At 43.3% G+C, this 24312-nt stretch overlaps 1 long non-coding RNA gene across 1 annotated transcript; it reads left to right on the forward strand.

The window, feature by feature from the left end:
* The first annotated feature begins 5933 nt into the window (after positions 1-5933).
* On the forward strand, positions 5934-8531 carry LOC145429574 (uncharacterized). Its single transcript, XR_013909816.1, has 3 exons — positions 5934-6643; positions 7781-7964; positions 8140-8531. It is a non-coding gene; the product is annotated as an uncharacterized LOC145429574 (long non-coding RNA).
* The last annotated feature ends 15781 nt before the right edge of the window (positions 8532-24312 follow it).

The raw sequence follows: 24312 nt of genomic DNA on the forward strand, positions 1-24312 counted from the left end.
GTCATTGGATCAAGAGCAGGTTTTTTAATCAGGGGTTTGACTACAGCATGTTTAAAATTTTCCAGGGACTACACCTGACATCAAACTATGGTTTACCAGCTTGAGAACCAAAGGTCCAACTGTAGGTAATGTAGCGGTAGACTACTGTTCCCATAAGGCTATGTGTGTGTGTGTGTGGGGGGGGGGGGGGGGGGGGGGCTTCCGGGGTTACGAGTAAAGTTGGAAAACATCACCCGAACACGCTGCGTCCAGTGTCATCATTTATACGTGGTGTCAGAAGTGCGAACGGCGGTCTCCACAGTTTTTTTTTCTCGTCTTTTTGTTTTCGTTTTTTCGAGTTCAGTACGGTGCAGTTAACTGCGAGAGAAGTTTTTGCATCGGTAACCCGAACAAGACCAGCATGCAAGTGAAGCGCGGCCGAGGCTGTGATTGGCGCTAGCAACAGGGCGCATGCGCGCGATCGAGCACGAGCCTCACATGTCGGAGGGAGGAGACGAGGTCGGCGCACCGGAAAGCTTGCATTCTGAACGCGAGGAAGCCAGGGATCCACACATCACGATGGCGACCAAGGTACAAATAACACCCCCAGAAACATTTGACTTTTCTCATCCTGCCGAATGGCCAAAGTGGATCAAAAGGTTCGAAAGATTTCGCATTGCAACCGCTTTTGATAACAAATCAGACGAGTATCAAGTTAACGCTCTCCTGTACGCTATGGGAGATGCTGCTGATGATGTTTTGGCAGTTTTACCACTGTGCGATGCAGATAAAAAGAAATATGCAACTGTCAAGAGGCATTTGACAAACATTACGTAGGAAAACGTAATGTAATTTTTGAAAGAGCACAGTTTAACTCCAGACAGCAACAGGATGGGGAAAGTACAGAGTCGTTCATCACTGCTGTGCACAAACTTGAAGAAAATTGTGCCTTTGGAGCACTCAAAGACGAACTCATAAGGGACAGAATTGTAGTTGGCATAAAAGACAAAAGACTGTCCGTGCTGCTGCAAATGGACTCAGAGTTTACTCTTGCTAAAGCCATTGAGAAAGTTAGGCAGAGCGAAACGGTAAAGAAACAACAATCAATACTTCACAGCAGCACGGCAGTGGAGAAAACACTGAACATGGACACAATACGGACAAATACAACACGTGGGAAAACGCAGACGTGGCAGAAGAAAGAACAAAAGCCAATCAAGCAAAGTGGAAAGGAATGTGGCCGCTGTGGTCGCAAGAACAAACACTCATGGAAAGAATGTCCAGCCAAAGAGGTACAGTGTCAAAAATGTCAGACAAAAGGGCACTTTGCTGCGGTCTGTCGCAGTAGTGAAGCTACAGCACTACGTGAAGTGACAGAAAATCAGAAAGATGCATACAGCGAGGATTGTGTGTTCTTGGGTGAAGTAGAGACTGGGAGGTCACAGCCCTGGGTGCAAAAGGTCAAGTTAAATGGGGAAAATGTATATTTTAAACTCGACACAGGGGCGGATGTTACATCTATTCCAGAGGGTTTGTACAGTCCAGACAGGGATGGTAAGCTGCAGAGACCCAGAAAGACGTTACTAGGGCCGGGCAGTAACCCACTCAATGTTAAAGGCTGCTTCGAGGCACAGCTAGCGGTGAAAGGGCGCAGTGTTTCTCAAGACGTCTACCTTGTGTCAGGTCTAGTACAGCCACTGCTAAGCAGGCCAGCGTGTGAGGCTCTGGGTCTTGTGTACAGAGTAAGCACAGTAACGGAATCGGTGACAGATTTCAGGGCAGCATACCCAGACATTTTTAAAGGTTTAGGCGTGCTGAGGGAGCCTTATCACATTGAGACAGAGCAAGGAGCTGTACCAATAGCCCTATCTGCCCCAAGACGCGTTCCTCTTCCCCTCAGAGATGTAGTGAGAAATGAGCTGCACAGAATGGAAGAAATGGGTGTTATCTCCAAAGTCACTGAGCCTACAGAGTGGTGTTCTGGCATGGTAGTGGTCCCCAGACCAGCAGGAAAGCCCCCCAGAATATGTGTGGACCTCACACCCCTGAACACAGTAGTCAAAAGAGAAAGACACATCCTCCCAGCAGTAGATCAAACACTAGCGATGATGAAAGATGCTAAAGTGTTCACAAAGCTCGACGCCCGGTCTGGATTCTGGCAAATTACGCTCACGCCAGAGTCAAGGCCACTCACTACCTTCATCACGCCTTTTGGAAGGTTTCAGTTCAACCGCCTTCCTTTTGGCATTGCATCGGCGCCGGAACATTTCCAAAGGCGAATGTCACAGATGCTGGAAGATTTTGAAGGGGTGATTTGTCACGCTGATGATGTGCTTGTATACGGCAGAGACAGGCAGGAGCACGACCAGAGGTTGCACTGTGTGCTCCAAATGTTTCAGAAGGAGGGTCTCACTCTGAATGAGAAGTGTGAGTTTGCTAAAAGTCAAATAATCTTTGGGGGACACGCAGTGTCAGCAAAAGGCATTGAGGCTGATCCCAACAAGATAACAGCAATCCAGCAGCTGCCGCAGCCTCAGAGTGTGGAAGATGTGCACCGTCTCATGGGCATGGCCAACTATCTTGCCAAGTTTATGCCACAACTAGCCACAATCACCACACCATTAAAGGAACTGCTAAAAGACAGAAATGAGTGGATATGGGCGGAGCCACAGAAAACAGCGTTTAGGAGACTAAAAGGGATATTAAGCTCTCCAGAAGTGCTCGCTCAGTACTCCAACTCAGCAGGCTGCTGCGCTTTACTTTCACCATTGTCCATGTTACAGGGAAGAACCTCGTCACTGCTGATGCTCTCTCACGAGCACTGCTGGCGGGGCCTCCTTCTGCTGGGGATCTTCAGCTGGAAACAGAGGTGGAGGTTTTCGTGGACGGTGTAGTTTCCCATCTCCCAGCAACAGATAAAAGGCTGGAGGAGATTAAGTTGGCGCAGGAAATGGATGACCTGTGTAGAAAGGTGGTGTATCAATGTGGGACAGGCTGGCCAGAAAAAGGTAAACTAGATCCAGAGTTAAAGGGGTACTGGCAATACAGAATGGACTTCAATCTAGTCCATGGTCTTCTAATGAAAGGGGAGAGACTTGTGATACCACCTCAAATGAGAGCGGAGGTTTTGTCACGTTTGCATGAAGGCCACCAGGGCGTTTCAAAATGCAGGCCGCGACCCGGCCCCGGATAAACAGTGTTGGAGAGTAACGGAATACATGTACCGCCGTTACGTATTTAGAATACAAAATATGAGTAACTGTATTCTGTTACAGTTACCGTTTAAAAAGGTGGTATTCAGAATACAGTTACTTTGTTGAAATAAATGGATTACACTGCGGTACTTTCCTGTTTCATTTTGTCACGGGTCAGGACTGTTTGGGTTTTGTTTGACAGCTACGTTCTTTCGTTCCAGGGGGTAGCGTTACGGTTGCCATGGTTACAGGGCGACGCTCTCTCTCTCTGCGACTGTGTGTTTCCTGGGTGAGAGAGCGCCTTTTCGTTGTTGTTGTTGTTGTTGTTGTGCTAAGCTAACAGGCAGAATGCTACAAGCATAGCTCTAAAGAATGTAGCATCATAGGCAGTGTAGTCCGTGCTGCAGGGAGAATGGACTGCCATACACGTTATGGGTCTGTGAGCGCGAGGAGGGAGAAAAAAGGATAATGGAAAGGTACGAGCAGTCATTGAGAAAAAACGGGAGCTGGAAGCACGTAAATATAATAATAACCACTGCAGCCAAGAAGAGTGCCTGACGAGCCCAGTTGTAAGTAAGCTATTAAGACTCGACTGTACACCGTGTTTGTGTTTTCCTCCGGAAAACTCTGGAGCAGTCTTTCAACGCCTCTCTCTGTCTCTCGCAAGAAAAGTTGACCCACACAACAAAGTAAAGCTATTTTTCGGCTACGAGCCGACAGGGACCCCGCCGTATTAGTCAGAGGTCCCTTTACTACAGTTCGGAGTCGCAGACCTTCAGTAATAGTAATAAATCACACAGCAATAGTACATTCACGTTGTTGTAAAAAGCATGATAATATATTAAGTAATCCAAAGTATTCAGAATACGTTACTGTCATTGAGTAACGTAACGGAATACGTTACAGAATACATTTTGGGGCATGTAATCTGTATTCTGTAATGGAATACATTTGAAAAGTAACCTTCCCAACACTGCGGATAAAGCGGATGAAGATGGATGGATGGAGGTTGTGTGATCTTTAACAGGCTGCAAAGGCTTGGTGTGTATTCCACACTAGAATGCACACCTACATCCTGGGAGCATGGGAAGAGGTCGTACCTTGTCTTATTGTTTTATGGTAGGATTAACGTAGCTACGTTTGTTCTAGTCTAAGTGCTTTTTTGTTTAGATGAAATGCTGGACTTCCTCACCGTGTTATCTAGGGTGAACCATTTGGGGTGAGGGGGGGGGTCTACCCTCTTCCTGACCAAGGATGTTTGTTGTGTGCTTTCATGTATATGACCCTTTGATCAGCAGTAACACACACACACACACCCACCACACACACACACACACACACACACGGTACTCTTTGTGTGTATGTAGACGTTATATGTTAATGAACCTATGCATATTCATGTAACCTCAATAAAAGGACAGTGGTACGGGAGAACGGACGAGAGCAACTGGGGTCAAGCGAAGGAACGGCGCCTGTCCCGTGCACGAGAAACATGAAGAACCTTGCCTACTTGTGTCTTGCTTTGCGGTGTAATTATATTGTCTTCAACGTTCCAGCGGATGGGTTCAAGCTACAAACCTATCAGTAGACAGGTGCGAAACATGTCAAAAACATAGGTTACAGTGCCGTGAACCAATGCTGGCAACTCCTGTTCCCGACCGCCCATGGCAAAAACTTGGCATGGATCTGTTCGAGTGGTCAAAGAAACACTTCCTGCTGATTATTGATTTTTTCTCAAGGTACATTGAGATAGCTGAACTGAGACACACAACTGCAGAGGTCACTATTAATGCTGTAAAAGAAGCCTTTGCAAGACATGGAGTTGCCGGGACTGGTATCGGATAACGGGCCGCAATTTTCATCAGAACAGTTCAAGCACTTTGCCAAAGAGGTACCCCCAAGCCAACGGGGAGGCAGAACACGCTGTTCGTACTGTTAAAGACTTGTGGGAAAAGGACTGTGACTACACCAGAGCACTGCTAGCGTACAGGGCCACCCCACTGGAACATGGGCTCTTGCCGGCGCAGTTGCTTATGGGGAGACACCTGCGGACCACGCTGCCACAAGCTGTGGCAAAGCTGGTGCCAAAGTGACCTGACCTACAGGCTTTTCGCAAAAAAGATGAAGAGGGGAGGCGTGAGCAGGCAAAACACTACAACCGCAGACATAGAGTCAGACCGCTTCCGGAACTATCGTCAGGACAGAAAGTGTGGATTACCACTGAAGGAACTACTGGAGCAGTAGTTGGACCTGCCAGTGCTCCCAGATCCTATGTGGTAGAGACAGACAGGCGTTTTCTGAGGAGAAATAGGAGCCACCTCAGGGACTATTACCAGATCTGGTCGAGTGGTGAGACCTCCTGAAAAACTGGATGTGTAATTCTCTGAAGTTATCCATTCATGCCCTATTCAAAGATGGGTTAAGCTGTTAGAGATGTTTACAATAATGTGTTTTGTTTAAATGTAAGTGAACAAATGAGGGATGTGTATAATTTTCACGTTTCATGATGTTCCCCATTTCTGTTCTAGTGAGCTGTTTGAGTCGTTATGAAGTATGTCTTTAGCTAAAAGGAGGAGGTGTAGCAGTAGACTACTGTTCCCATAAGGCTGTGTGTGTGTGTGGGGGGGGGGGGGGGGGGGGGGCTTCCGGGGTTACGAGTAAAGTTGGAAAACATCACCCGAACACGCTGCGTCCAGTGTCATCATTTATACGGGTAACACCACTTTTAAGACCCGAGGAGGGACAGCATCATTTGGAGACCCTGCAGGCTTAGAACGACCAACAGTCTCCTTTAAAGAGGACAGAGTGGCTCAAACCTGTCAAAGACAGCAGAGCAGGGGTCATGAGCACAAGGAGAGATTTGGGCCCTGGTGGAGGAGACCTCCTCACTACAAAAGTGTAAAATATTTTCACAGGCTTCAGACGAGGGCTCCATACAGTCAGTACGTGGTGCACAAAGAACAGGATTAGTGGTTTTAAATAAAACACGCAGCTTGTGGCAGTTTGACAGAATAATGTCAGATACGCCCAGCTCGACAGCACTCACGTGTGACAGCTCGGGTCGTGTCGTTCAGCCAGGGCTCAGATTTAGTTTTAGGGTGCCTGGTTTTTAATGGAGCCACGATGTTCAAAGCAGTCTGGCAGGTGGAATGAAACCATGAGCTTAGTTCCCCAGTCTGGCTGTATAAAAACTCCAGGTTAATTACCTTCTTTTTCTCCAGGAAGAAAAGCAAGGTAATTAACAAGGAGCAACACATTTATTTTTTTTAAAAACAAGACACATTCAATATTTGCATGAAGAACGTTCCAGCCAATGGAGTGTTGTTGATAAAGTTCTTCTCTGTGATTGGTGACTCCATGACCACCAGTACAGTGAGAAGAGGTTTAAAAAGGTCCCAGCACAGCATTCACTGCAAGCAGAATGACAGCAATGGCTCATCTGAAGTTCCTCCTTCTCCTTTTGTGGGTTGGTGAGTCAACAACAGCACTTATTTCGTATGTGTGTGTGTTTGTTTTTAAAAAACTGTTCCTCGGGTAATCAGATATCTGCGTTAAACAAGTTTTGCTGTCATGGTTCCAGGTTTCTGTGGGTTTTTTGTTTGTTTTTTTAATTATTAGAGATTTTTTTTCATTCAGGAGACTTTTTACAGCTTTTCTTTTAAAAGCTCGTTGTCTGGTCCCAGTGCTGCTTTCAGGGATTCTGAGCTGTGTGAAAGAAATAGCACGTTGTGCCTCACCACCGTAGTATTGCAAACCATGCCAATCCTTAAAGTATAACACTGCACAGACATGGATCATTACTCTGCTTAGATGAGTAGATTTATTGATAATGACTGATATGAAATGTAAGAGATGTGAAAGCCTTTTTTTTAACATTTAAATGTTTTTAATGATAACTTTATTAGATGTTTTGTTTTGTGTTTATTTTTTGTGGGGTTTTGTGGGGATTTTTCTTTTGGTTTTGTTTGGTTGTTTGTTTTTTTACGTACCTCACACCAAATACGAATATAAAGAAATATGTGTGAACTTTTCAAATTTAAATCTAAATTCAAATTCTCATCTATATGGTGGTGCAAAAGAATGTTTTACTGCTTGGCAAATATCACTTAAGTAATCCCTTTAATATTAATTTTCAAACATTGTCTAGCAATGTAAAATACATCTCTGTCTTTAGACCTAGTGGAACTCAAATGGGTTTTAATCTGTTTTAAATGAAAGCTCTCCCCACCTGCAACAGACATTCTGTACTTAAATAGAAATACAAATACTACTTTTAAAAAAATACTGCAGTATAAGTTGAAGTACTGATTCAACTCTTTACTCAAGTAAAAGTAGAAAGGTACCGGCTCTGAAATGTACTCATGTAAAAAGTATCTTTTTCTATGTGCAAAGCTAAATGAACTGTATGTAATAACATAACATCAGTTGATGGGAATACAAACTTTAGCCTAACTTTTTTCATTCTAATTATACTTAGCTTGAATCTGAAGAGTAGGGAGTAAAAGTAAAAAGTAGTCAGAAAAAAAGAACTACTTAGGTAAAGTACCTCAAAATTGTACTTAAGTAAAGTTAAAAAAAACAATTTATTGTACTGTACTGTATTTCAGGTGTCACAGTAAGCACCGTGGTGGATTTGCGCAAGAGAATCTATGGTGGTCACGACTGTCAAAATGAGCGTCGCTATCACGTGAAAGTTATTTCACAAAAGGATGGAATAGCGGGCTACTGTGGCGGCTCACTGATCCATCCACGGTGGGTTTTGACTGCAGCTCACTGCCAGGAGAGTGGATGGTGAGAAATCTACAGTTTTTACATAAAGAAAAGTCATTAACAAATTGTCCTGCAATGTGTCTTAAAATACTGAAGCAAAAATAATTACCAATAATTTTTCATAGCAACAATAAGATAATAACAACATTCATCATTCTCATATTTTAATAGTACAGTCACGATTTCTCTTGTGCAGGACTCTGAGTGTGATTGTTGGAGTTCATCCAGGTCCAGGACAGGTCCAGGAAGTGGCAAAGAAAAAGCCCTATAAACAAAGCATCTTTGACTGTCTTCAGTGTCGTTAAGACAAACATATGGAAGATAAATATCTTTAATAGAAAGCATGACATCATGCTACTGGAACTTTCTGAGCCACTGACTGGGATTCAGCCTGTAGCCTTACCTGACTGTAACAACCCTCCTAAAAAGTGAGTTTTCATGAAATTACTGTGTATTCATTCTTGAGATGCTGATATAAGATGTTTCAGGTTCTTATGTTAATGTTTTGATTTTTTTCTACCCAATGATTACCTGTGCCAGATGACTGTTTTTTTTTATTTGTTTTTTTAATTAAATGTCACAATTTCATATTGGTAATTCTTTAACTTTGTATTGCAGTAGTCAGAATTCCACATACTGTTTTTAACCCAATCACACAGCTTCAATAACATTTCTGTATTTTTAGCATATTATTATGAAGTACTGGGTCGGCAGCCTTTTCAGAATTTAGTCTCCCTCTTCTGGGCGACTGGCTTCAGAGTGGTGGACAGTGAAGCAAGGTTAATCTGTTAGTGATGCACGCTGAGCCTAATTTCTAAGTTTTCAGTGTTTCAGGTGGCTCTCTTGTTACCTGGTAAGATCACCATGGAAATATGCTCCTGTTGAGATTATGTTCAGAGTTTTTGTGTAAAATGAGCAGGAAGCATCAAATTTTCATTAGTTATTTAATTTATAGTATGCTTTAAACATGACATAGATTGTCTGCTGAACTAATAAGTTTTATATAAGCAACTTGTTAAGACATACATTACTAACACCATCAGTTTAGGAGCAAACAGGTTAGGTTGAATCTGCTCTGCTTCACACTGCTGGAAATACAGCTAATACAACACAGATTAGAAAATGTATCAGTAACATTTGTAAACTATTTATCAGCTGTTCAATCTACAAATTTCAATTTGATCTGGAGCCAAAATAAAGTGACTTCCTGGCCTTCTTTATTAAGCTATGGGCATTGAAAACAGTGAGTGACCTGTTTTAAATGTACGCCGTTTAAAGTTTCAGATCTCCAATGTGTGGCTGTCATGTTAGATTTAAAACAGCAGCACCGATAGCACAGTGATGATCAAATCATAATGTTTCTGCAACTTTTCTTTGATTTGCAACACCAGCGTTGTATTTTGCTGTTATATATTTTTATATTATTTATAGCACACACACACACACACAACCATCTCTAGGGTATACAGAAAGTGGCATGAAAATGTAAAATATCCAGTGAGTCGCAGTTTTCTGGATGAAAATGCTTCGTCAGTGCCAGATATCAGAATGGCCAGCCTGCTTTGAGTTGATGGGAAGGCAACATCTCGAACACTTAAAATAAAATCGCAGGAAGGTTAAGAGCCTCTGTAACCACATGTATCTTTGTTTTGTTTTTTAAACACCATCTAATATGCTTAACACAACTTAACACATTAGACATAAAGACATAATTCAAAGCAACATCGTAGCAAGATCTGCAACATCTCTTCAACTTTTATTTTGAGTGTATTTTTACATTTTGAGTAGATGTTTGCTGGGTTTCTGCTGACGTCAACCCATTTTTGTGATCATACTAATTTGCCCTGTCTGACTAATGCTGACAGTCTATGGCTGAGAGGATTGCGCCTAATTCATGGATTCTGCATTGCTTGAGAACTGTTTGCTCATCAAGATGACCAAATCCCAAGACTGTAAAAAAACCGCTCTCAATTTGTTCATTCTTGTGTTATAAGCAGACCTTGACTAAAAAAATTGTATCTTGTGTAAATCTTTTTTACACACACAAAAAATCTCATCTATAGATGCACAAACATAAAATTTTCAGAGATTTTGGTTCATAAGGTTACAAAACTCAGTTCACAACTACAAATTTCCCACGTGTGGGACTAATAAAGGTTATCTTATCTTATCTTATCTTATTTGCTTTACAAGTACAAAGTATTTATGACCACAGTTTGAGCCCATACAAATGGAGCCAAGCCATGAGGCAGTAGCAGGTAAATGACAGTGAGTTGTTAATGCAGCAGAAAGTGTCAGAATTTTCCTTGTGAATCAAACATATTTATAAGCTTCTTAGTAAAGCTGTGTGGAAGCGACTTGGTGACCAGAAAAAAAAACATAGTATAGATCATTTTGAGAATAAAGTTGAAATTTTGAGATTTATTAATTTATTTGATGTTTAAAACACATGGATGGACCTGAAAGTAATTGATTATTATTTATTGGTCTGTTTCTAGAGGAGACGTCGTTCAGGTTGCAGGACTTGGTGGGTATAGGGTAAATGCGACAGGCCACACACGTAAGAAAGTTTTTTGATGAATTATTTCACAGTTTATGCTAGACTTTACTTTGGTTTCTGTGTCTGTTTTACAGTTACATTCACGTTTTATTTGACTACTGTAATATAAACAAAGATTTTATATTTTATAGTAGATATACTGTATGCCAGGTTCCTTGTTTAAAAATCATTTGGAAACATCCAGAAAAAAGACAAAACATCAATCTCCTCAAGATTTTAGTTTTTGAAAGGTTATGAATGACTTTTGTTCTTTGGCTTTTTTCTCTAGTTGATGATGAGCCATTTAATCTCCAGTGTGCAAACATGCATGTTGTTGACTGTGAGCCTACCAGAAACTCTCCATGTTTTTCAGATGTGCCGTATAACAACAGGCTGTGTCTGAAAGAACCTAATGTAGATACACGTGAGGTAAGTTGACTGCTAACATTACTGTATATCATCTGTGTATGTTTTAGATCTTTTGGAAGAAACTTAAACACAAATTATATTTTTCTCTCTCAGGGTGATTCTGGTGGTGGAGTGATTTACAACAACATGATTTATGGTGTAATCAGTGGCAGTGGTGTACGTGCCTGTACTGGACCAGCTGTTACTGTGAATGTTTGTTCTTACATGAAATGGATAAACCAGACAATTTATCCAAAAAGTAATGGAAAATAACTGAATGAAAATAACATCCAGAATAAACAATCATCTCTACATGAAACTTGTGTGCTGTGTGTTGTTTCTACTCTAGAACATCTTCATGTTAACTGCAAATTGTGAACCTTTTTCTTTGGTCTAAAATATTGTGTCAGATTTGCAGCTTGTGTGTTTGAATGTGGTGTCAGATGTGTAGCAGCTCATCCTGTTGTTCAGAAACTCTCAGACTCACACTGTGAAGATGCAGAAAGGCTTTCTGATCAGACATGCCACCAATCAGCTGCAGGGCATGAACATGATAAACTTCATGAATCAGAGCTGATTGTTGAGGCTGAAAATGTTCACGTGGAGGCTGTTGGCCTCCGTGCACTGAGGGCATTAAAATAAATACAGTAACCATCAAAATAAGTTTTGTTGATAAAATACATTTCTTGAAACTGTCCAAAGGCTGAAAATGTTTACGTGGAGGCTGTTTGCTCATTGGTGGCAGATAAACTTTTCTTTTAATCACTTCACTATACAGGGCATTAAAATAAATACAGTAACTATCAAAATAAGTTTTGCTGATAAAATGCATTTTTTGAAACTGTCCATTGTTTTGTCCGAACTCTAATCACCCCCCAAAACAGAACATAAATAAAATAAAATCATAATACATATGAACATATGTATTTTATATCTCATAATACATTGTTTCCATCTTATCTTCAGTCCTGCATTTTTATACTTCTAAAACCAAAGTGAAAACTAATCTTTTAATATTCACAAAGCTCATGGACACTATTACTCAAACCAGATGTCGCTGTTACACAAAACTATTTCACTCTAATGCTTCTCGCGTAAACACTGTCATAACTATTCTCATAACCAATAAACTGAGAATGTGTTTCACCTCATCAAAGCTCTATAACATATAGTTTTTTTAAAAAATATTTATATTGCTTATTGTCACTGGAGGTTTTTATTTTAAGACCTGTAGAACATTAAAAGAAAATTAATATGAGAATAGATTTCAGGATTTCATCATGATTCATTTTCCATATTAGGCAGCACATTCAAATTTCCTGTGAAGTAGTGAAAACATTTCAAAGTAGATATCATTAAATGCTAATTAAAACAACGTCTTTTAAATTGCATCAATATTTTCCTACTGAGCAGTAAAAGCACACAGAGCTCTTTTAACGTGAAGCAGCAAAGTGATGTTTAAATATTGTTTATTATTACAATAAGAGACTAAATTAACTTGTTTTGAACTCCTCAGTTTTCTCTTTCAATGCTGCTGTTTGTTTCCTCCTCCACTTGTAACGTCAGGGAATGTGCATAGCGCCCTCTGCTGTGTGTTTGAGAGCACTGCACTGCATGGTCATTAAATTAAACTGTGCGGAGGTATAACATGAGCAAAGGAAGCTCATGAAGTGAAGACGTTTCTTGGTTAAACATCATCCAGAACCTTAAAGAAGTAAGGTCGCTTTCTTTCCAGGCTCCTTAGACAACCATGACCTGGATGACTGAGAACCTACAAACACACATGAGCAGCAGTTTATTTAATGTGGAGGTGAGCGGTGCACAAACCAACAACCAACAAGTTTTATTGAACCCTACTTCAGCCAATCAGCGGTGTGTGTGTGTGTGTGTGTGTGTGTGTGTGTGTGTGTGTGTGTGTGTGTGTGTGTGTGTGTGTGTGTGTGTGTGTGTGTGTGTGTGTGATTATATTGTATGATATTTTAATCGTGCTCTGTTACAATGTTACTGTTTTGGTTGTGCTGCATGAATACCTACAACCACGATTACCGACACTAACAAGCTGATCTACAATACGGCAGCAGTGATCAGTGAGATGCTTGGCTACAAGTTGAACAGCCACAAGGGGCAGTACCCTCCATGGAGAAGGAGGCTAGAGGGCAAGATCAAAGTAGCACGGAGAGAGGTTAGCCAACTAACAGAGTTGCAGAAAGGTGCGACAAATAAGGTGCCTAAGAAATACAGCAAGCTGTCCATACCTGAGGCCTTGGAAACTGCCAAGCAAAGACTCACAGCCTTGGCCAGCCGCTTGAGGAGGTACACCAGAGAGATAGAAGGCAGGAGAATAAACCAGCTGTTCTCCACAGAACCAGCAAAGGTGTACTCTCAGTGGCAAGGGAACAATAAGAGAACAGCACCACCAAGGCTGGAGACGGAGCAATACTGGAAGAGCATATGGGAGAAGGATGCAACCCATAACGGCAATGCTCAGTGGCTAGTGGATCTGAGGGCAGACCACAGCGACCTCCCTGAACAGGGTCCAGTAACCATCACAGTGGCAGATATCCAAGAAAGGGTCTCCAGTATGAAGAGTTGGACAGCACCAGGGCCCGACATGGTTCACGCCTACTGGCTGAAGAAGCTGACTGCACTCCACGAGCGTCTGGCAGCACAAATGAACCAGCTGCTAGTTAACGAGAGACACCCGGAATGGCTAACTGAAGGCCGGACGGTCCTGATCCCCAAGGACCCCAAGAAGGGACCGGTCCCCTCCAACTACCGACCAATAACCTGCCTCAGCACCACATGGAAGCTCCTGTCAGGCATCATATCGGCTAAGATGAACAGGCACATGGGTCAATACATGAGCGGGACACAGAAAGGAATTGGCAAGAATACCAGAGGTGCAAAACACCAGCTACTGGTAGACAGAACAATCAGCCGAGACTGCAAGACCAGACTGACCAACCTGTGCACTGCCTGGATTGATTACAAGAAGGCCTATGACTCAATGCCCCACAGCTGGATACTGGAATGCCTAGAATTGTACAAGATCAATGGGACCCTAAGAGCCTTCATCAGGAACTCAATGGGGATGTGGCGTACAACACTAGAGGCCAACTCCAAGCCCATAGCACAAGTTACCATCAAGTGCGGGATCTACCAAGGAGATGCTCTGTCCCCACTGCTGTTCTGCATAGGCCTGAACCCCCTCAGTGAGATCATTAACAAGACTGGCTACGGATACCGACTACGGAACGGAGCAGTTGTCAGCCACCTCCTGTACATGGATGACATCAAGCTGTATGCCAAGAGTGAACGAGACATCGATTCACTGATCCACACTACCAGGCTATACAGCAATGACATTGGAATGTCGTTCGGACTGGAGAAGTGTAGTCGGATGGTAACAAAGAGAGGGAAGGTAGTCAGAACTGAGGGGATTGAACTACCAGAAGGCAACATTGCAGACATAGAGGACAGTTACAAGTACCTGGGGATCCCGCAGGCAAATGGGAACCATGAAGAGGCCGCTAGAAAGGCTGCAACCACCAAGTACCTGCAGAGGGTCAGGCAAGTCCTGAGGAGTCAGCTGAATGGTAAGAACAAGATCCGGGCCATCAACACATACGCCCTGCCCGTGATCAGGTACCCTGCTGGGGTAATAGGCTGGCCAAAGGAGGAGATAGAAGCCACTGACATAAAGACAAGAAAGCTCCTCACCATGCATGGAGGGTTTCACCCCAAGTCCAGCACCCTGAGGCTGTACGCTAAGCGGAAGGAAGGGGGCCGGGGACTGGTGAGTGTCAGCACCACAGTCCAGGATGAGACAACGAACATCCAAGAATACATTGGGAAGATGGCCCCAACTGACCGAGTGCTCAGTGAATACCTCAGGCAGCAGAAACCCAAGAAAGAGGAGGGAGACGAGGAACCATCATGGAAGGACAGGCCCCTGCACGGTATGTACCACCGGCAGATAGAGGAGGTGGCTGATATCCAGAAATCCTACCAGTGGCTGGACAAAGCTGGACTGAAAGACAGCACAGAGGCACTAATCATGGCAGCACAAGAACAAGCTCTGAGTACAAGATCCATAGAGGCTGGGGTCTATCACACCAGGCAAGACCCCAGGTGCAGGCTGTGTAAAGATGCCCCAGAGACAATCCAGCACATAACAGCAGGGTGCAAGATGCTAGCAGGCAAGGCATACATGGAACGCCATAACCAAGTGGCCGGCATAGTGTACAGGAACATCTGTGCCGAGTATAACCTAGAAGTCCCGAGGTCAAAATGGGAGATGCCCCCAAGGGTGGTGGAGAATGACCGAGCTAAGATCCTGTGGGACTTCCAGATACAGACGGACAAAATGGTGGTGGCTAACCAACCGGACATAGTGGTGGTAGACAAACAGAAGAAGACGGCCGTAGTGATCGATGTAGCGGTTCCGAATGACAGCAATATCAGGAAGAAGGAACACGAGAAGCTGGAGAAATACCAAGGGCTCAGAGAAGAGCTCGAGAGGATGTGGAGGGTGAAGGTAACGGTGGTCCCCGTGGTAATCGGAGCACTAGGTGCGGTGACTCCCAAGCTAGGCGAGTGGCTCCAGCAGATCCCGGGAATAACATCGGAGATCTCTGTCCAGAAGAGCGCAGTCCTGGGAACAGCTAAGATTCTGCGCAGGACCCTCAAGCTCCCAGGCCTCTGGTAGAGGACCCGAGCTTGAAGGATAAACCGCCCGCAGGGGCGTGCTGGGTGTTTTTTTTTATATAATATCCTGTTACTCTGTAACTTATGTCGGTGCTGTGCTTTTTTGGAAATCGAATTTCCCAGAGGAACCCACCCGAGGGATTAATAAAGTTCTATCTAATCTATCTAATCTAATCTATACAGTCTTGCTAATGACCTTCTAATTGTATTCAGATGTGTTGCAGCAGGGACACATATAAAAGTTTCAGAACACCGGCCCTCGAGGATTTGAGTTGGACACCCCTGATCTAGATCCACTGAGTAAACACAGCACTGCAAACACAGAAATTTCAAATACAAGATACTTTTACTCAAATGTTTGACTCTCACTTCTCCTCCACCTTGTGCTGTTTAGTCTTAAATGTCTGACTGTGCTGAGAATATGTGTCAGCTATAGTCAGTGTTTTACATGAAGTTTATGATGTGGTGATGAGGAAAAAGGTGGATCTATCTCTAAGTTCGATCTCTTAGGAATAACTCAAGTGCTTTGAATATATTATATGATTTGAAAACAAATAATTGACATTAGAGCCCAGGTTTCCTGTCCACCATCACATTAGCTGAGTAGTTGGCAAATCTGTGGGGAACAGAGAAGATCAGCCATCAGTCAGTCAGAAGTTTCTGTTTTTTGAAGAAGAAAAAAATCAATCAGTTGAGTTCGACTACAGACACTCCATCACACTAATGCAGGGACCCATTATGAGACATCAGTCCTCTGAGATCTGAGAGGAGACGGTTTGTATCAAGTAAACCAAACTGACAACTGACCACAGAGCATATAATTAAAGTCATTTTGTTGCTCTGTTGGGCATTTATAGAGACCGTGCCTGGTAAGATAACACAACATTTATGCAGCACTGCCCCTGTGTGGTCACACTGAAACACAACAGCTTCTCATTTTCTTCACTAGTCGCTGCTGAAAGTGTAATTTTAATCATCCCTTCACCAAAAAAAACCCCCATTAAAATAAAAATAATGAAACTAATCAAATGAATTAACTCTTGATGATCTTATTATTAGTTTCTATCATCCACCTACTTTCTTACTGCCTCATCTCACACACACTCTCTCTACTCAGCATCCTCCAGTTTTTATTTGTCTGTCCTTCCAGAACAATCAGTCAATATAGCTGACTGAGTTCTCCTCGAGGCATAATTGCAATTTTATCATCCCCATTCTTTTAATTTTACAACTTGTTAGTTGTATTGTTTGTCATAATCTGTCATCACCAATAAAATCCTGAAAGTTTATATAAGAAGAACTTACAAAATACCTTTTGTAGTATTTTGCAAGACAATCCAGGGATCAGAGTCAAGCTTTTAAAAATGGGTTAAATAAAATTATGTGGCCACATGTTTGTAGTCAAAGTAAATTATTGTGTTTGTGTGCAAAATCCCAGTCATAAAAAGAGCAGCTTATAATAATGTGTTCACTGTTATAACAATGCAAATTGAATCGAACGCACTCTGAGGGAGTATAAGTTAAAGTACAACACCACCTCGCCTCTGTTTGATAAGCCAACGGCAGGAGAAGACATTTTACTAACAGAGATAAACGTTAGCAGCTGCTAACCATCTGCAGGCAGACTGGAAGTAAAACTCCTGCAAACCCAAAACTTGCCACTGTTTTACCTTTTTATATAAGTGGCACAAAAATGTAAAGAGACTAAATTTAACTTCACTTGTAAACTGTTGTTTTTGTTAGTCTGTGAGCTTTGAGTGCAGAAACAGTGAGTATCCTCAAACCACAAAACACATACTGTGCACACTTTTTTCTTTCTGCTGCATTAATGAACGTGCTTGACACGAATTCTCCTGGTATCATGTCTTGACCACAGCTCTGACTTACAGCTGGAATTGAGTGCCAACTTCGCAGTAGCTCCAGTAGTGATTGCAAAATGCATGGACGTCTCTTCTCTTTCAAAATATTGTATATAGTCAGGGCTGGACTGGCCATCGGGCATACTGGGCATTTGCCCGATGGGCCGCTCGTGATTTTTCGTTTTTATGGGCCGATGGGGTTTTATTTCTTTTCTTTTTTAACGATATAAATAAATGGTGGTGGATTGGCCAGTTGGTCATGATCGACTCTGGGCTTGACCAGTTACAGCAGAGGAGGTCGAACTTTAAAGTTGAGGTGAAAAGGAACGCGATTTCATAACTACTTCAGCTAGAAAGATGCTAATTCAATCATGAAACTGATCAATGATCAGCTGATCAGCTTTTCTCTCTGCGCCAGAAAGAGGGAACCAGCAGATGTCGTGCTAAACAACAGCAGCACGTTTAAGCTTGATCAGCTGTCGGTAGAATTTATTTAATGTTAATTTCTAGTATCAGCTGATGTTGGCTGGAGCCACGGCTGTAAAGCTGCTGGTCATGATATCGGTTTGGATATGTGGTGAGAGGGAAACATGAAGATGAAACCAGGAGATGTCCTTACTGAATCATCAGAGCTGAACAGGTGATGGAGAAACAGGTTCACCTTTTAGGTGACATGAATGAGTTGAAGGGAAGTTATGAACTGTTTCTGACAGACAAATAACATCAGGATCCTTACGTTTCTTTCATATTCTCATTTAAAATGTCTCGCTTTTAATAAATATTTATCTGAATCTTACAACCAAAGTTTTCATCTGATGTAAAATGTATAGAAATACATTATTGTATTCAGTAAATATTAAGTCTAGTATATACCCTAGTAAGTTATAGTGTTCTTTCCTTTGGGAAGGTACCATCTGTGCAGTCTGCAATTCTGTTGAAGAAAGATGTTGAATCTATTTGATTACAGGAGAAAAATAATAGATTTCTGTGCATTTGTTTGATACATGTATTAAAGTAAAATCAGTTTTGTCAATTAAGCATCTTGAAACAGAGGGTGGGGGAGTGGTGGCAACCCTATTAGTTAGGTATATGTAATTATAAATTAGGTTGTTTTATATTTTTGCTAAAGACCGTTTAGAATACCAGAATAGGGAGGGTGGTGTAGGTTTAAGTTTATTATAAAGACTTTATGACTTTTCCTATAATACCATGGTGGGCCGGTCACTAGTCAAAATGCCTGGGCTGATTTTTTGTCCCAGTCCAGCCCAGTATATAGTCAGCAGAGCAGAGAATAGACAATAGACAACACAATGGGTATTATGAGAGGAAGTGTATGAATAACCATTGATGTGTCAGATTTGCCTTCCTCGGCTGTAGTTTGCATTGAGTACAAATGGCCATGCTTGCATTGATAAGCAGCAAATTTTTTACTGTGGGACTGATGCTGATATTTCCAAGAGCAGTAAAACAGCAATAAAACATCATGAAGATGAAAATGCTCCTGTGTCCTCGTATCAGCCAAAAAGGTGAATTTGACTTGAAATGGCATTAAGGAGTTCTGTCTAAGTAGCAGTTGCTTCAGTGCTTACTTATCTTTCACCACTATCAGGAACTGTGGGCACAGCAACATTAACTGCCAAAGAAAAGAAGTCTGTCTCTCACTTCTCCTCCACCTCGTGCTGTTACTGGTTGAGCTTTGGTCTTTTGAAGAAACATTTTTCCAATTCAGCTCCCAATTTTAACCAGTTAAGCAACATCTCAAAATTAAAAACACTTCTGGAGGTGAAGAAGGCACATCTGGCTGCCCAATATATATCAACACAGCAGAACCTGTATGACAGTGAATGACCTGGACATAGTGCTTTTGATAAGTCATTACTGATTATTCACGTGAAATAAAATTCATATCAATCAACAAGGAACCTTTGAATTTGAACTAGCACCACTGAATGAACAATGGTCTGGGAGGTCAGTTCCTTGGTAATTAATATACAGATTCTCATGACCATTGATGAACAACTACTGATCAAAGGCCATTGATCAATGGGATCAGTGGTGCTAGTTTCAGTCATTTTGCAAATGTACTGTTTATAAGACTGGGGAAACCTGCAGTCAGCTGAGACTGAAGAAGTCACTTGGATGAGTGACGAAATGTTTCTCTCACTGAAAACGCTACGTCCAGATGATGCATGCTCAGTCATCCAGGTAAGTAAATCCCAAAAGGTTGATTCTTTTAAAGTCATGTAATAATTACAATAATTAACTTGTGGGTGGGGCAAAACACGCCCACACTACTGTTGCTGTGCTCTTAGCTGCTTCCATGCTACGTTAGCCCTCCTGTGGCATGTTGAAGTAAAACCAGAAGTGAATAATAGATCAGCTCATTGTCACCAATATCTGACCAAGGTTTTTTTGTAAATATGGGACTGATATCTAATCAAACTATTGGATTAGTGGGTCCCTAATACTAATAGCCTATGCAAAATAAACAAATAAAAATCTCTTCCAAGGTTGTTAGTGAGTTCAATTTTGTTTAAACAATTATTGCACACTTTCTGTAAATCCAATAAACTTCATTTCACTTCTCAAATATCACTGTGTGTGTCTCCCATGTGTTATGTTTAACTGACATTTTTTATTGTAACAACCAACGATTTATACAGGAAAATAGAATAGAATAGAATAGAATAGAATTCAACTTTATTGTCATTGCACATGCACAGGTACAGGGCAACGAAATGCAGTTTGCATCCATCCAGAAGTGCTTTAGTGATATAGATATATTACAATATACATTAGCAATAGTATAGATATGTGAGTATATTACAGAAATGGGTCTATTATGGTATGTTATAATGTACACGGTATGAAGTATGTTGTGAATATTCTATAACTATAGGTATGTACAGGCTGTAGTGAGTACAAGCTATGTACAGGCTATGAACTGTCATGATCCTGGGTCTGTTGACCCAGCGTTTTGAGTTTTAGTTTATGTAAGCCCGTCAGGTTTCCTAAGTTCATTTGTTATCATGCCTAGGTGTTTCTAGTTCTTATTATTTCCCCTTCGTGTTTCCAACTATGTTAAATCTCCCCTGCTCTTCATGCGTTTCATGTCTGTGTCTTACATTGTCAGTTCGGGTTGTCATGTCTATGTCTCTTTATGTTTCCTGTTTTATTGTGAAGAGGTCTGGTGTTTCTGTGTTCATCGTGTTCAGTTTTACTCTCCCACGGTGACGTCATTATGTTCGTGTGTGCCAGCTGTTTCCCCATGTGTTCCCACTTCCCTCATCATCCTGTGTGTATTTAGTCCGTGTGCTTTCAGTCATTTGTTGTCAGGTCGTCTGCTCATCCATGTCTCATCCCCAGGTACCCATGTCAGTTCACTATGGTTAAGGTTTTTCATGTTTTGTTATTAGTTCACCCAGTTTAGGTTATTGTTTAGTTTTCACCGATGCCCGATTATTTTTACCCTCATTGCTAGCCTCAATAAATGGCTTGTTTTGTTTATCCACACTACGTTTTGGTCTGCGTTTGAGTCCTCCTCTGCAACACATACGGTCTGCCCCAGCCAGACCGTGACATGAACAGGATATAAATATGAAAAACTATACAGAATATGAAATAAATAACTTTACAGAAATCTGAGATATACAGTTATACAGAAATGGGAACTATGCAAGTTATAAACAGTTGTAGGATTAAAGATTATCGAATGTACAGAATGATTATTACAGAGCTATACAGTAGTGCAGTTAAGATAAGTGAGGGTGTAGATAGTTTCTACAGAGGCTATATAAAGTGCTAGTGGTTGTGAGTGGTGGTTCAGTCCATGTTATTATTGTGTGTTTGAGGGTACGGTTGTCCATTGTGGGTGTGTGTATGTTCAGTCCATGTGTTAACGTGGGTCAGATGTCAGGAGGCAGAGTTCAGGAGTCTGACAGCTGTGGGGAAGAAGCTGTTCCGGTACCTGGTGGTCTTAGTCCGGAGGCTCTTGTAGCGCCTCCCAGAGGGCAGGAGGGTGAAGAGTCCATGTGATGGGTGACTGGGGTCTTTGATGATTTTCCCAGCCCTTTTCAGACACCGCTTCCTGTAGATGTCTTTTATGGCAGGAAGTGGTGCTCCGGCGATGCGCTGGGCAGTTTTCACGACCCTCTGCAACGCCTTCCGGTCCGAGGCAGAGCAGTTCCCGTACCAGACTGTTATACAGTTGGTCAGGATGCTCTCGATGGTGCAACGATAGAAGTTCACCAGGATGTCTGAGGACAGGTGTTTCTTCCTCAGAGTCCTCAAGAAGAAGAGGTGCTGGTGAGCCTTCTTGACCAGCTTGGAGCAGTTGGTCGTCCAGGTGAGATCCTCGGAGATGTGGACTCCCAGGAACTTGAAGCTGCTCACACGCTCCACAGCCGTCCCCTTAATGTGGATGGGTGGATGTGGGTCAGCATTCCTCCTGTAGTTGACGATGAGCTCCTTGGTCTTCTCGGTGTTAAGCAGCAGGTTGTTTCTGTCGCACCACTCAGCCAGACGATCCACCTCCTCCCTGTAGGCGGCCTCATCGTTGTCAGTGATGAGGCCAATCACCGTGGTGTCATCTGCAAACTTAATGATGGTGTTGGAACCATCAGCAGGTCTGCAGTCGTGGGTGAAGAGGGAGTAGAGGAAAGGGCTCATCACACAGCCTTGTATAATGACTATTAACAATGTTGCCCAAACTTTTGCATCCCACTGTACGTTATACTAACAGTGGACTATTGCAGGCTGTTCTTTTCTTACTTCTTTACTGATTCATCTCACATCTACTCTCTCTACTCTGCATCATCGCACTTTATATTTTTCTTTTCTTTTCCCCGTGTCCTTCTCTATTCCTTTTTCATCTTCCTTTTTCTGATTCCATCTTTTAATATTCTCAGCCACAGCCTCTCAGAACAATCAGTCAATATGATCTGTCATCAAAAATAAAAGGCTCAAAGTTAATATTACAACCACTTCTCAAATAAGTATTTTGAAATCATGGTCAGTGATCATAAAATATACTCCACAGCGTTTGCCATGACACTGAAAATTGAGCACAGATACTTCCTGTTTCGAGTGATCATCTGTTAGTTGCTCATGTGCACGAGTCATGTAGCACCAAGAGACTGATTAAATGTTAGAACAGGAGACTGTGCAGCACCCACTGGACCATAGTACATGTAGAGCACTTGTACATGTAGAGAACGGTAAACACGACTGTTGAGTGAATTTATGGTGACATACTGTCACGGTCTGCGGAGGCAGACCGTGCGGAAATGTGTGTGGAGGACCCAGGAGCGAACACAAGCGAGGATGCAGGAGTGGAGTTAAACAAAAGCGAGCCTTTATTCTGGCTGATGAAAGGAACAAAACAGAGTGAGGGCAGCATAAGAGTAATAGTTCAAACAGAAACCTAAACTGGACATAAACTAAGGAAAAGCTATGGCTGGAGATACGGAACACAGGGGGTGGTAACACAGACGACGCGACACAGACTACATGAAACACAGAGACTAAATACACAAGAGGGATGATCAGGGGAAGTGGCCACACATGGGAACACAGCTGACACAGATAAACATAACATGACATGGCAGGAGTAAACAACACTGACGGGAGACTGTTAAAGTAAAACAGGAAGTACACAGGTGCAAACAGGAGGAGAGAGAGAGAGCGCGGGCATAGTGGGCTGGGGAAACATGGAATGAAACAAGGAGGGACGAGGGCTCACAGATACACAGAGGGGCACACAGGGGGTAAAAGCCATGAAGGGAAAACACTCAGGGAACAACACAACAGGGCAACTCAGGAAACATGGCCTAAATAGGGAACAAAATACAAACATACAAGAAAACTAAGAATACTGGGCCAACATGACATCAGGACCATGACATCACCCCCCCCCATAAGGGCTGGCTCCAGACAGCCCAAACACAGGAAAACAAAAACCAAACAGAAACGACCCAGGGCGGCGGGGGCCCAGGACGGAGGGCCCGGAACAGAAAACAAAAACGAGCAACAGAAAACACAGGAGCACAAGACCATAGTTCAAATAAAGTTCAGGGGGCCGACCCAGAGCCCACCGGCACAAAAGTTCACGGGTCACACGGTCGGGGGGGCGACCGGGCGGGTGGCACAGGTGACAGAGCTGGTCCGGAGGCCGGCCGCGCGGAAGGCAACGGCGGAGGAGACGACGGAGCAGTTCAGGAGGCCGGCCGCGCGGAAGGCAGCGGCGGCGGCGGAGGAGACGACGGAGCAGTTCAGGGGGCCGGCCGCGCGGAAGGCAGCGGCGGCTCTCCAGTCTCAGGCGTGCTGGCCATGGCCTGGTGGGCACAGGACCAGTCGAGGCAGGACCAGACGAGGCAGGACCAGACGAGGCAGGACCAGACGAGGACGAAGACTCGGAGGCTGGGCCAGACGAGGACGAAGACTCGGAGGCTGGGCCAGACGAGGACGAAGACTCGGAGGCTGGGCCAGACGAGGACTCGGAGGCTGGGCCAGACGAAGACTCGGAGGCTGGGCCAGACGAAGACTCGGAGGCTGGGCCAGACGAAGACTCGGAGGCTGGAGCTGCAGCAGACGAAGACTCGGAGGCTGGAGCTGCAGCAGACGAAGACTCGGAGGCTGGAGCTGCAGCAGACGAAGACTCGGAGGCTGGAGCTGCAGCAGACGAAGACTCGGAGGCTGCAGCAGACGAAGGCTCTGAGGCTGCAGCAGACGAAGGCTCTGAGGCTGCAGCAGACGAAGGCTCTGAGGCTGCAGCAGACGAAGGACAGGCTGGAGCTGCAGCAGACGAAGCACAGGCTGGAGCTGCAGCAGTGGAAGGCTCTGAGGCTGCAGCAGACGA

Source organism: Astatotilapia calliptera, chromosome 6 (genome assembly GCF_964374335.1).
Source record: "Astatotilapia calliptera chromosome 6, fAstCal68.1, whole genome shotgun sequence".
Taxonomy (NCBI): Eukaryota; Metazoa; Chordata; class Actinopteri; order Cichliformes; family Cichlidae; genus Astatotilapia; species Astatotilapia calliptera.